Below are 12,635 nucleotides of genomic sequence, written 5' to 3' on the forward strand. Positions count from 1 at the left end.
GCTGAAGCCTATGTCAGTTTTCAGTTGTATATATTTATATACATAAAAACATGCACTCAAATGACAAGTCACATTGTATGTATAATGACTGTTCAACTATGGCATTATAACATGGACATTGGGCCTAGAGCTAATTATATGTTAAAGTGTCCACCCAAAAACAGTTTTTTCAGTGATGGATGTACCAACTCTTTAGTAGGCAGCATCAGAACGCTACATACACACTTTACACAGATTTCACACAAGATAAATGTTCAATGAAACATAACTTTTATAACATTTGCAGCAATAACCAAAGGCAAAAATGTTTACTAGAAACATGTAGATGTCCCAGCTTCACTTTTTTAAATGTCCAATTATAAAAAAAAGTACAAACAAAAACATACAATATGTTTTTTAACTTATTTATTCAAAAAGTTGCTGAAGTATAACAAACTCATCTAAAATGAATTTGTTACAGAACAGTTCAGAAAAAGACACTGCTGGACATGATATGATAAAGGAGACCTGCATAAAAAGCACTATCATTTTTGCAGTTAGGATTCTTTATGTAGCAAACTTATCTCAGACTATTAGGTCAAGGAAAAGTTCAGGAACAATTTAACATTGCTGGATTCTGTAAAATAAGAAAGTTCTAAATTGAAGGCACCTTGATTCTAACACCATATTACCTCCTAGAACATAAATAGTGCAGTCATGTACAAACCCAATAAGCCAGATCTCGCTCAAGCTGCCACATTTTCTACCTGACAGAGAAAATCTTAGAAAAGTGGACTATGAATTTGAATATTGTAATTACACGTGTATTAAGTCTACTGTTAGGCACACCAAGATGTCATCACACATATAGGTGATACATCATCTACTCTAATGTAAAAGTTACACGAGTGAACAAAATAATGCCAATACAATAGGTCTTATTAAGTTGAACTATAATAGCCACAGCTATATATAAACCTACAGGTAAGCCTAGGACATAGGCTGTAACCCATATTGTCTACCAATGTGACAGCCTTCACAAAAAAAGTGAGAGAGTAATATACTGTACATAGATGGCAGAAGTTTCCCTCTTTTAAAGTGTATTTCTAGACATACCTGTATTGTTCGGTTTGGACAGAGTAGGGAAGGGTTATAGTTCCTGTTAGGTTTTCACTGTTATCCATTAGAGAAATGTACCCTCACTTTGTGTCTTCCCAAGAATGCTTTACCATACAAGAAGTAAAGGGAAATCTTCAACAGGAAGACACAAATAACAATTATTTTCTTTAGTGGAGTAGGGGAAGGGTAAAATAAAACCCATTTTCAGATTTTGCTTCTGTCTGAACCTCTGTTGCAGATATTTGTTTAATTTCTGTATGGTTAAGCCAGTGCCAGCTGGACAGTAAGCGAGGGGGAAAAAATCTCCATCGGAGCCTTGAATAGCAGCAAAACATTTTTTGTATACAATGGGGAAGGATTAAGAGTTGTAATCCTTACTCACTGTATCCAAAAAAAGGGGGAAAAAAGGTTTTGGGCTTGACATTCACTTTAATGAGTGTTCATCAGAAGACTTCCTATGCTCATAGCTATTGTATTTAAGCTCTCACTGGTCATTTACAATGATGTAATTTCACAAATGCTTTATGAGTATTATCTAGACTTTTAAACTCATAGTACATAAGGTTTGCTTTGTAACAGTTCAAAAAAACAAAAAAAAAACTTTCTTCAATGCAAAATATAATATAAAACCTATATTAAACTTTTGAATATGCAAGCTAAAAAAATACCAACGTTTAGCAACTATAAGTAATTTATAGATCATACAGTACAATGGTGTGATGGTATAAATGGCAGTTTTAAGCATGTATTGTTTCATTTAAAGAGTAAATTTCATGAAGAAAAAAGCTTGTTGGCTTTCACAGAGGCAAATTTCAAGTAGTGCTGTATAAGACAGATATTCTTTGCCCCAGTAGCTTCATGTTTAACATTTCAGTTCTTGGAAAGATTGGATGTGAATGTAAAAAAGCTGCGGTTTGTCAGTGGGTCCAGTTGGCTAAAAGAAAAATTAAGTAGTAAGCATTCTTGGGATTCACACAGAGATTCCAGGCAAAGGCAGTGCAGAATTCTGGGGAGGAAAAGAAAGTAGATACCCATTTTAATATTTTGCTTAACAGCAGGCTTTAGAAACAAGCTATTAATTCAACCTGAGCAGACAGTAGATCAATTGTGTGGCTGATGCACAAAGCATACCAGGAACAGATCAGGGGGGAAGAAAAATCCAATGTAAAGAGAATATGCATTTCAAGTCCTAAATACACATGGTATAATATCTGTATATGTTTATTCAGAGTAAGCATTCCTATTACCAGATTTAATGAATATTCTTGTTCATGATATTTAACATTGTTATAAAACAAAATTTAACCTATGTAGCCTTTCCATGTGCTTTTAGCTGGGTTTAGATCTTTACACGGTAAAGAACTGGGTTAAACAAAAACCTACATGGCACATTTTAATTGATACGGTCATGAAAGTAATTCCCAATTGACAATTCATTTCATTAGTCCCAAATGTATGTGTGACCAGAGATCATAAATATTGATAAAGCTTTTGCTTTATACAGTAAGTAGCATGATTACTGTTGAAGTAATTGTAAAGGCAAACCTTTTTTTTTTTTAAACAAACCTGTCTATACTTATCTGCTCTGTGCAAAGGAATTGCACAGAGTGGCTGCAAACCTCCTCTTTTTGGGTACCCTGTCGGCACTCCTCTCTGTCTAGTGCCCCCATGGGAAACAACTTCCCACGGGGGGCACTCATGCCTGCTTGCACATGAGCCCCGCTGCATCCATTGACACAGACAGCGGGACTCCGATTGCTCCTTGACTATACCATACAGAAGTGGTCACACACAATTTTTTTTGCTTTAGAAAATTCACCGGAAACTGCATACTAGGTGCATAGAGACTGCAATAAATAATTATTATACTATCTGACCAGTATAGTTAAACAGTGGTTAGATGTTCCCCTTTGAGTGATTTACCAGAATAGGGCAACATCCAAATAAAGTAGAATGTTGGGAACAATTCTTTAGGAAAACATAGAACTTAAAGATATCAGTTTTACTATCGCCAATATACAAAACAAAACTGTGTTTAGGTTGGTGTATTAGTGCTGCTAAAAGACTGGACTGGGCTCCCAGAAAATGCTACGTGTAGCAAAACGTGTAGGAAAAGATGAAGGGCTTATTTTTGCAAGATTGTCATTACCTTCCACTTTCTCTGCTTGAACAATCGTTTAGGCAGGTCTGAATCAGCTTGGTGCCTTAACTTTTTAGTATCATCACACTGATACATCGTTCTTCAACTTCATTTGAGATTGCAATAAAAGTGTGCCAAAGTAGTGACAAAGAGGACTCTGGTACTCTAGTGAAGTAACTCGATCTCTGAATAATAAACTGAAATACTAAGATGTTAATCTGTGCTTATGTCACCTATCCCAAGACTAAGCTGTACCTTTGATTTTCTTATAACTCTGGCATTTTTATGAGCACTCTAAGCTCATGACCAGTCAAATAAATGTTTCCAGAATAAAGTTGGCTATCCATGGAAGTAATATTCATCTGTGTACACCATTCCATTGCAATCCAAATTAATTTTCAAAGGTCGATAAGATTGATTAAGCCGGTTATAATAGAATTCTATTTTTGAATAATTTGCAGTTTAGCCAGTTGATGAATTTCAGGATTTCCTCTAGACATTCAGAATAAATAAATAAATAAAAAAAAAAAAAGGAAAAAAAAAAAATATTTTTAAAAACTGTACATATGCAATTCATTAAGGAAGGCACTTAACGTAAATCTGATTTTACCTGAACAATCACATAAGCAATGCATTATGTTAAGAGGATTAAACATGCATCTAAAAATGTGAGAAATCGGTGGATGTTTGGCATTACTGTGGTCCAGTACTGTACATATTCCTGTGAATTAATAAAAAGCCTGAAACGGTAACAACCAGACCAGACAGATTCCAAAGCAGAAATCAGTATGTAAGCCAAGAAATATGTAACTAAAACAATATGTAAACTGGGTCATTGATCACTTGGGAATCAAGAGAACTCCTCAGTTCAACAAAGCCAGTTAAATATGTTAAAAATATGTCTAAAATTGCAGCCATGTAAAATGCAGGCCAGACAAATCACCTACAATTCCCATTTGCCTATTACAGTAAGCGGTTTCCAAAAATTAACAAAAAGCAGATAAAGTACACTGCAGGTGTGAAAAAAAAATGCTTTTGAGCTAAACATTACAATTTGTTGAAGCTACTGTGATCATTAAAGAAGTGCAAATGGCAATGATTGTGTGCAAAGTACAGTAACACAAAACAGTTTAATGATCCATAATGATAACATTTAATTGACTGAGGGATACTGCCGTTAACAAAATGCACTACCTTATTAAAAACCTCAACTATCGCATTGATCATAAAACAAACTTTCCCTGTGTGCGCTCATGTCAAAAAATCTTACCCTATATCCCTGTATATTGTGCACGCTAAGATGCCTACGTTTTTTGAAACTAACAAAACTTCCTGCTGACACCACCGATTGTGGAAGTGAGTTCCACATCCTTACTGCCCTGACAGTGAAAAACCCCCTACACAGTATAAAGTTAAATGATTCTCCTTCAATTTGAGTGACCACGTTTCTTCTTATACTCCCTGCGATTGAATAGTTTACTCCCTATTCTAGAATCACAATTGAGATATTTGTATATCATTTAAGGTTTGTAATCATTTCTCGTAACTGAGGTCCTACAGCCCCTTAAGCCTCGTACACACGATAGGTTAACCAGAGGACAACGGTCTGAAGGACCGTTGTCATAGGTTAACCGATGAAGCTGACTGATGGTCCGTCACGCCTACACACCATAGGTTAAAAAACCGATCGTGTCAGAACGCGGTGACGTAAAACACAACGACGTGCTGAAAAAAACGAAGTTCAATGTTTCCAAGCACTTGATTCTGAGCATGCGTGGGTTTTTAACTGATGGTCGTGCCTACTAACGATCAGTTTTGACCCATCGGTTACCAATCCATAGGTTAATTTTAAAGCAAGTTGGCTTTTTTTTAACCTATGGTTAAATAACCTATGGGGCCCACACACGATCGGTTTTGAACGTTGAAAACGTCCTTCAGACCGGTGTGCTCTGGTTAACCTATCGTGTGTACGAGGCCTTATTAATTTTGTTGTATTTCTCTGGACGCTGGGCCAGATTCTCTAAGATTCGGGGTTGGCGTAGTGTAAGCCATTTTACACCACGCCACCGCAACTTACTGGAGCAAGTGCCGTATTCTCCAAGCACTTGCTCCGTAATTTGTGGCGGCGTAGTGCAAATGGCCCGGCGTATGGCCGCGTAATTCAAAGGGGGCGGCTTGTATTCAAATTAAGCGCGCCCCCGCGCTGATCGAACTGCGCATGCGCCGGGCGGAAAAAGGGCCCAGTGCGCATGCTCCAGCTCATGACGGAAAATGTCAATGACGCCGACGTGAGCGTCATTGACGTAAAGTCGTATTCGCGGACGACTTAGTAAAACGACGTAACCGACGGAAAAAGACGACGCTGACCCGACGCCATACTTAACATGGCATACGGCGGACTGGCGTAAGGTTACCCCTTATATAGCAGGGGTAACCTTACGCTTACGGAAACTACGTAAACGACGACTACGCGGCGCAAATTTGTTCGGGAATCGGTGTATCAGACTCATTTGCATAGTCAAATGAGAACTGAACGTAAACGCCACCTAGCAGCCAGCGTCGAACTACATCTAGGATCCGACGGTGTAAGTGACTTACACCTGTCGGATCTTGGCCGTATCTATGCGAAAATGATTCTAGGAATCACTCGCATAGATACCCGGGGCCAAAAACAGAGATACGACGGTGTTTCCTGAGATACACCGTCGTAACTCTTTTGAGAATCTGGCCCGCTCTGCATAATTTCTTCGTATTCTTGACCAGAACTGGACGAAATACTCCAGATGTGGCCGAACCGGGCAGGATTTTATCTCTGGAGTAAATTCCTAAGTATATGTTGGCCCTTCACCAATCCACTAGTAATATTTCCTGTCAGTATGATGTCCATCAAAATTAGGAAGAGCTGTCTGGCTATAACCTGACTGAGTTCTTTGAGGACACTCGGGTGCAAGTTATCTGCACCTGGTGATTTGCGTTAAGTTTTTTAAATCTTATTCCGACACCAGCTTGTGTAAGCTACAATAATACATTACTAATGATACATTCTCGATTGCTTTACCCCTCCTTTTCCTTAGTAAAAACGGACAGTTGCCATCTCCTTATTTGTAACCAACTTCCCCTGATTATCCTTCATGGGGCCAATGTACTCTGACCTAGCCTTTTTACGATTAAGAGATTTAAAGATTATTTTATTTTATCTTATCCTGCTTTGTGCCTTTTGTGGTCTATATTAGCCTGATTGCATTATTAAACTTCTTATTGCGTTCTTTGTAGTGTTTAAATACCAACAATGACCTCTCTGCCTTTTTACGTTATGGTTTAGCCACCTAGGTTTAACCTCAGCTCTTCTATATTTTTTGCACATTCAAATGAACCAGATAATACCTTTATTTAATATGTTCCTGAAGAACTCCCATTTTTTTCTCAGTATTCAATATTTCTTGGACTTGGTCCCATTTAATGTCTTGTAGTATTGAACGCAATGAGAGAGTGGGTAACCGCTCAAAGAGAACCAGGTAATCTGATTCCTGTGGTCCGAGCCAAGGGTGCAGGCAGTGCAATCAAAATGCAGGTTAGGATGAAGGAAAAAAGGCTGGGACAGCCGCACTCCAAAAAAACTCCTCCTTTAATTAAAAATCACAAAAGAAAAGCTGACGTTTCGCACTATGCCTTAGTGCTTCTTCATAGCTATGAAGAAGCACTAAGGCATAGTGCGAAACGTCAGCTTTTCTTTTGTGATTTTTAATTAAAGGAAGAGTTTTTTTGGAGTGCGGCTGTCCCAGCTTTTTTCCTTCATCCTAACTAGTATTGAACGCAGTTTAGAAAAGTTGTCTCTTTTGAAATGTAGGGCTCTTGTACTACCCGCCTGCCTCCTTTTTCTATGATTTATACTGAATGAAGTATCCTGTGATCACTGGTTCCCAAGTTGTCCCGTATTTTCACATCCACAATCAGATCTGTATCATTTGTAATAGATCTAGCAATGCATTCTTTCTAGTGGGGGAATCCACCAACTGGGACATGAAATTGTCCTCTAAGACATTTAAGAAATGATGGGCCCTAAATGAGTGATCAGTCCCTTCTGCCCAGTGAATATGTGGATAGTTGAAGCCCCCCATTATAAAGACGTTGCCCTGCCTCACTGCCATTTCTAACTGCAACAGAAGATACAACTCCCCCTCATCCTTCAAACCCCCACTAATATCTTCCTGCTTGTATCTTCTCTTTAAAAGTTCCACCATGCTGTCCCTCATGTTCACCTGTAAAATGTTCTTTATACAGGCACCCCCTTCCTCTTCTATCCTTCCTGACCCTCTGATGCAAGGAAAAACCCTGGATAGTTGCCAATAAGTCACATGAGCTGTCAAAACCAAGTTTCTGATATTCCCAAGTAGTCTGAATCCTCCTTGTGTATCAGCAGCTCAAGTTCCACCAGTTTGTTAGCTAGGCTCCTGGCATTTTGTGCCTCTCAGTTTTGTATTGGTGCATATTTTTTCCTGTAGTGGGTGTAATTTTGTTTTACCAACCCACTCACCCAGTCTAAGTATTATGGTTATAGCGCCCTCTGATCTTTGCTCACTGCTGGCTTTCACTTCCTCTAACCCCTCCCCGCCCAAAACCTAGTTTAAAAACCCCTCCAACTTTTTGGCCATCCTTCCCCCGCCCCCCCCAACAGAGCTGCATCCTCCCTATTAAGGTGCAGTTCATACTGGACCCAAGACTGAAAAAAAACCTACATTTTTTTTTAGCATTATAAAATATTACAGCTGGCCAGTACCCTTTAATTTAACCACTTGGCGCCCACGCTATAGCCAAATGAGGGCTACAGCGTGGACCCCAAATGCTTGGAGGATATCAATAGAAGTCCTCCTTCGCGCATTCCCCACGCGCTGCACGCACGGTGATCACCCGAGTCACTGAGACTCGGGTGATCACGGATCCGGCCCCTTATCACGTGATCAGCTGTCAGCCAATGAAAGCTGATCACATGATGTAAACAAAAGCCAGTATTTTTTTTTCCTCACGCTGACAGCATGAGGAGAAAAAAAAAGCCAATCACCCAAAGAGAAAGGAGGCACATCTGCCTCCTCTGTGCCACCAGAAACCCCTGCTAGTGCCACCTATCAATGCCCACAAGTGCCACCTAGCAGTGCTGCCCATCAGTGCCCATTACTGCCACCCATCAGTAAACTGGATTTTCTTATAGGAACACTTTGTGAGTGAGTGAATAGCTTGTAAAGCACTATAAATGTGAACTGAATCGCCTCAAGGCGCTTGGCATCCCTTTTCCTTCTATTTTGCCTTCAGAAAAGATGGGTCTTGAGTTTTTTCCCTGAAGGCCTGGTGATTCTCTTCCGTTCGGATATGAGATGGTAATGAGTTCCACAGTCGAGGTCCTTGGACTGTAAATCTTCGTTTCTTCCTTTGCTCTTGTAACGGGCCTTGGGGATTTGTAGTAGATTTTGGTTAGCTGATCGGAGAACGCGATTGGGGTTGTGGTATTTTATCACATAGATATTGGGGGGCGATGCCTTGTACACATTTGTGTGTCAGGCAGAGGGCCTTGAATGTGATTCGGTCCTTGACGGGCAGCCAATGGAGGGACCACAGGGTCTTCTCGCTTTTCTTTTTTTGGACATTGGGGAGCGGGGGGGGGGGGGGGTAGAAGCTGCAAAGGGGTTAACAAAAGTGTACTTCTTGAAGGAATTTTGTGGAGAAATAAGAGTGTATATCAATATATCAAAATGTATGGATGGAATGTGAAACAGGGAGCAATGCACTAAATATGTCAAAGTACAGGTTAAAAAGGGAGAAATTGGTAGCCATCACTTTAGAGGGTAGATACGGTCACTTTCGAAGCCCTCAAAACATAGGAAATACCAAATACAATACCATTCCACTCACACCTCTTATTCAAGGGGGGTGAGTGTATTGATTGACTCTGGGATGGTGTTCACCTGCAGACAGAGTAAAGTGGAAGCAAAAGGGCGATATGTATTTATTTTCTGCATGATAGAGACAAGAGAATATGTGGTGGCCAATGTTTATATGCCCCTTCCCCCGCTTAGTACAGAAATTCTGTGGGATTTAATGGAATTTGTAATGGACAAGGCAGGTGTGCCTGTTATAGTGGCGGGAGACTTCAATATGACTAGGAACAAAAAGTTGGATAGATTTCCTGCCGGGATCTCTGCTGGCCATGCGGCCGACAGCCCTCGTCTTCAATCCTGTGGGGAGACAGGGCTGGTGAACGTGTGAAGGGGGAGACATCCGGAGGAAAGACAGTTCTCCTGCCACTCGAGAACGCATGCGACCCTGTTCAGGATAGTCCTTATACTCTGTAATGAAGAGGCCTTGGGTTAGGTGGGGGGAGGTGGAATATGAACCAAGAAGTATCTTGGACCACTCACCAGTGACCTTTGAAATTAAGACAAGTAGAAGCTATAGTAAGGGGGATTATAAGATGAATCCATTCTGGTTGGAAGTAGTCGAAGATACGAGAGGGATATGTAGCAGCCTGAAAGAATTTATAACATTAAATACAGGATCAGCCACGAGGGGGGTTATATGGGACACTTTGAAGGCGTTCCTGCAAGGAGTCCTAATACAAAAAAATTCACTTTTTAAAAAGCAAACACGTGACAAAGAGGTTGCGGCAAGGGAAAAGGTGAAAAGGGCAAAGACAAGTTATGTGGGAAATCCAACCATAGAGAAACAAAGGATGGTTAGAAAGACAGGAAGAGTATATACAATTTGTACTTAAAAAGTCGGAAAACAAAAGGCCATTTCAAAAGCAGAGCTTTTTTGGGGAGGGTGAGAGAGTGGGGAGAATCCTGGCCCTAATAGCTAGAGCCAATGCTCCACGATCTGTCATTCCGGCTGTTTTTGATGAGGAAGGGGAAATTAAGAGAGGCACTCCGCAAATAGAGATTTTTAAAAATTATTCCCAAAACCTGTATAGTAGTACACCACATAGTAATGTAGAAAGAGATGGAGACCACCTTTGAAGGGCTGCAGATTCCCCTGCTGTCAAGGGAAAATAAAGAGGGATTGGAGGCACCACTGATGCTGGAAGAGCTACGAATAGCAACTGCGGACATGGCAAACCAAAAGGCCCCAGGGCTGGATGGCTTGCCAATAGTAACATATAAAACTTACAGTGAGGTGCTGCTTCCATGTCTCTATGACTGAAGCAACAATCATTGTTAAAAGAGGGGAAAAAATCAACTTGAGACAGCTTCGTATTGGCCGAGATCTCTGTGTTCAGACAAAGATTTTGGCCAAAATATTGGCAACAAGGCTAAATAAAATAGTCTCCAAACTGGTACATCCGGACCAAACCGGATTTATTCCAGGTAGATCCACAAGTATCAATATAAGAAGAACATATTTGAATATTCAGTTGCCAATGGAAAAGGGGGGTCAAGAGCTATCCTGTCCCTAGATGCAACCAAGGCGTTCGATAGCCTTGAGTTGCATTACTTGTGGAAAGAACTGGCGGAATTTCAGTTTGGTTCCAAGTTTATCCAATGGATTAAAATACTGTATAAGGGTCCCAGGGCGAAAGTAAGAATAAATGGCGAATGCTCGGACTGGTTCCAGTTAGCGAGAGGGACAAGGCAGGGGTGTCCGCTGTCGCCCCTGTTCTTCGCCCTAGCAACGTAGCCCCTGGCTATCGCCATAAGAGCGTCCCCAGAAGTACAGGGCTTTAAGAGGAGTCTGGGGGAAGAGAAGGTTGCAATGTACGCAGACGATGTAATACTTTTTCTAGGGGATACACAATCCTCACTGGAGACAGCAATGGGTATAATTGGGGATTTTGGTACATTTTCGGGGTTGACAATCAATTGGGATAAATCGTCACTTTTGCCGATAGACCCATCATTACAGAAGATTGCCCAAGTGAAAATCATGAGCCAAATGAGATACCTGGGAATAAATGTAAAAAGGGACCCAGGGCATTATATAGACGGAAATTTAGTACCATTAATGACAAAACTGAGACAGAAGTGTCGAGTTTGGAACCGGCTTCTACTTTCAGTGGCTAACCGGTATAACCTGGTTAAATTGGTCTGGATGCCGCAAATTTTGTATGTCCTGCACAACTCCCCAGTATGGATTCCAAGATACTGGTTTAAAAAATTGGACAGTATGTTTAGGGAACTAATATGGAGGAATGGAGCAGCAAGGGTCCACCTCCGAACCTTACAGCAACCAAGAGAGAAGGGAGGGGTTGTCACGCCCAAATCCGAGGCACTATTTTCTAGCCGCACAAATGCAACATATGCAGGGTAGTAACCTATCAGTAGGCAGAAAGTCATTGAAACGTTTAATATTGACTGACACCAGTCATAATACAGAAGTAGAAGCAGTAGAGGTGGACTCTTTCTGCTCTAGATGTCCCACAGTACAACTGATGGTAAAATGTTGGGAAAATGTCAAGAATATTCTGGGAGACAGTGGATTTTCCGAATTTTTGCCCATATGGATAATAATAATCTAAAGGAACTTAAGGTTATGGAGAAAATTGAGGAATAGGATAGATATATTATACATCTACTGGAACAACTTTTTAGAGCAGGGAGAATAAAGTCATTCCAAGAGATAAGGGAAGATTACGCAGTCCCAAATCTTTCCATAGATACCTGCAAATCAGGCAAGCGCTGAACGTGTTGTTTCGGAACAGGAATCACCAGAATGGAACAAAATGCCCTCTCACCGTAACCTAGTAAACACAGATGCTTCTAGAGGGATGATTTTGGATATGTATAGGAGTATAGAGGGGGTGGATCAGGGTGAAGGATTGGATATTAAAAACAAGGATAAATGGGAGAGGGACGTGGGTCCACTATCACAGGAACAGTGGTAACATATTAGAAGCAGGACCTAGAGTATCATTATCCCCCTCCCAAATAGTATCCCACCTCTACTTGATACATAGAGCGTACTATACGCCTCAAAGGATGTTTCAATTTGGTAGGAGACCCGATGCAAAATGTCAGATGTGGAGAGGACAGGGGAGACCCAATACACATGGTTTGGAGGTGCCCCAAGCTATATCAGTACTGAAAAGAGATTGTAGAGAAGATAAATGTGGTGTTTGGGACATCTCTGCAACCGGAGGTTAAGACGTGCGTATTGGGTCTCATGGAAGAAAAGGGGAATGTCAGAAGATATACAAACGGCAAAAACAAGGTTTTTGTTCAAGGAAGGAAACTCATTGCGCAGAGGTGGCAAGAAAGGGACACCCCCAACAGGGACAGAATGGAGAAAGGTGATGGACGACACTGTCATGAAAGAGGAATTTATTTACACTAAGCGGGGAAATAAAAATACATTTAAAAGTATGTGGAAACAATGGATAGAAGTGGAGACATGTTTGTGGGTGGGTGATGGA

At 40.7% G+C, this 12,635-nt stretch overlaps 1 protein-coding gene across 1 annotated transcript in view; it reads right to left on the bottom strand.

The window, feature by feature from the left end:
• Nucleotides 1-390: 390 nt before the first annotated feature.
• MTHFD1L (methylenetetrahydrofolate dehydrogenase (NADP+ dependent) 1 like) overlaps nt 391-12,635 on the bottom strand; it is a 337,567-nt gene continuing 325,322 nt past the window's right edge. Inside the window, exon 28 of the mRNA XM_040350849.1 lies at nt 391-2,104. The gene's annotated coding sequence lies outside the window, so the exon portion shown is untranslated. The remainder of the gene's footprint in view (nt 2,105-12,635) is intronic.

Source organism: Rana temporaria, chromosome 4, assembly GCF_905171775.1.
Source record: "Rana temporaria chromosome 4, aRanTem1.1, whole genome shotgun sequence".
NCBI lineage: Eukaryota > Metazoa > Chordata > Amphibia > Anura > Ranidae > Rana > Rana temporaria.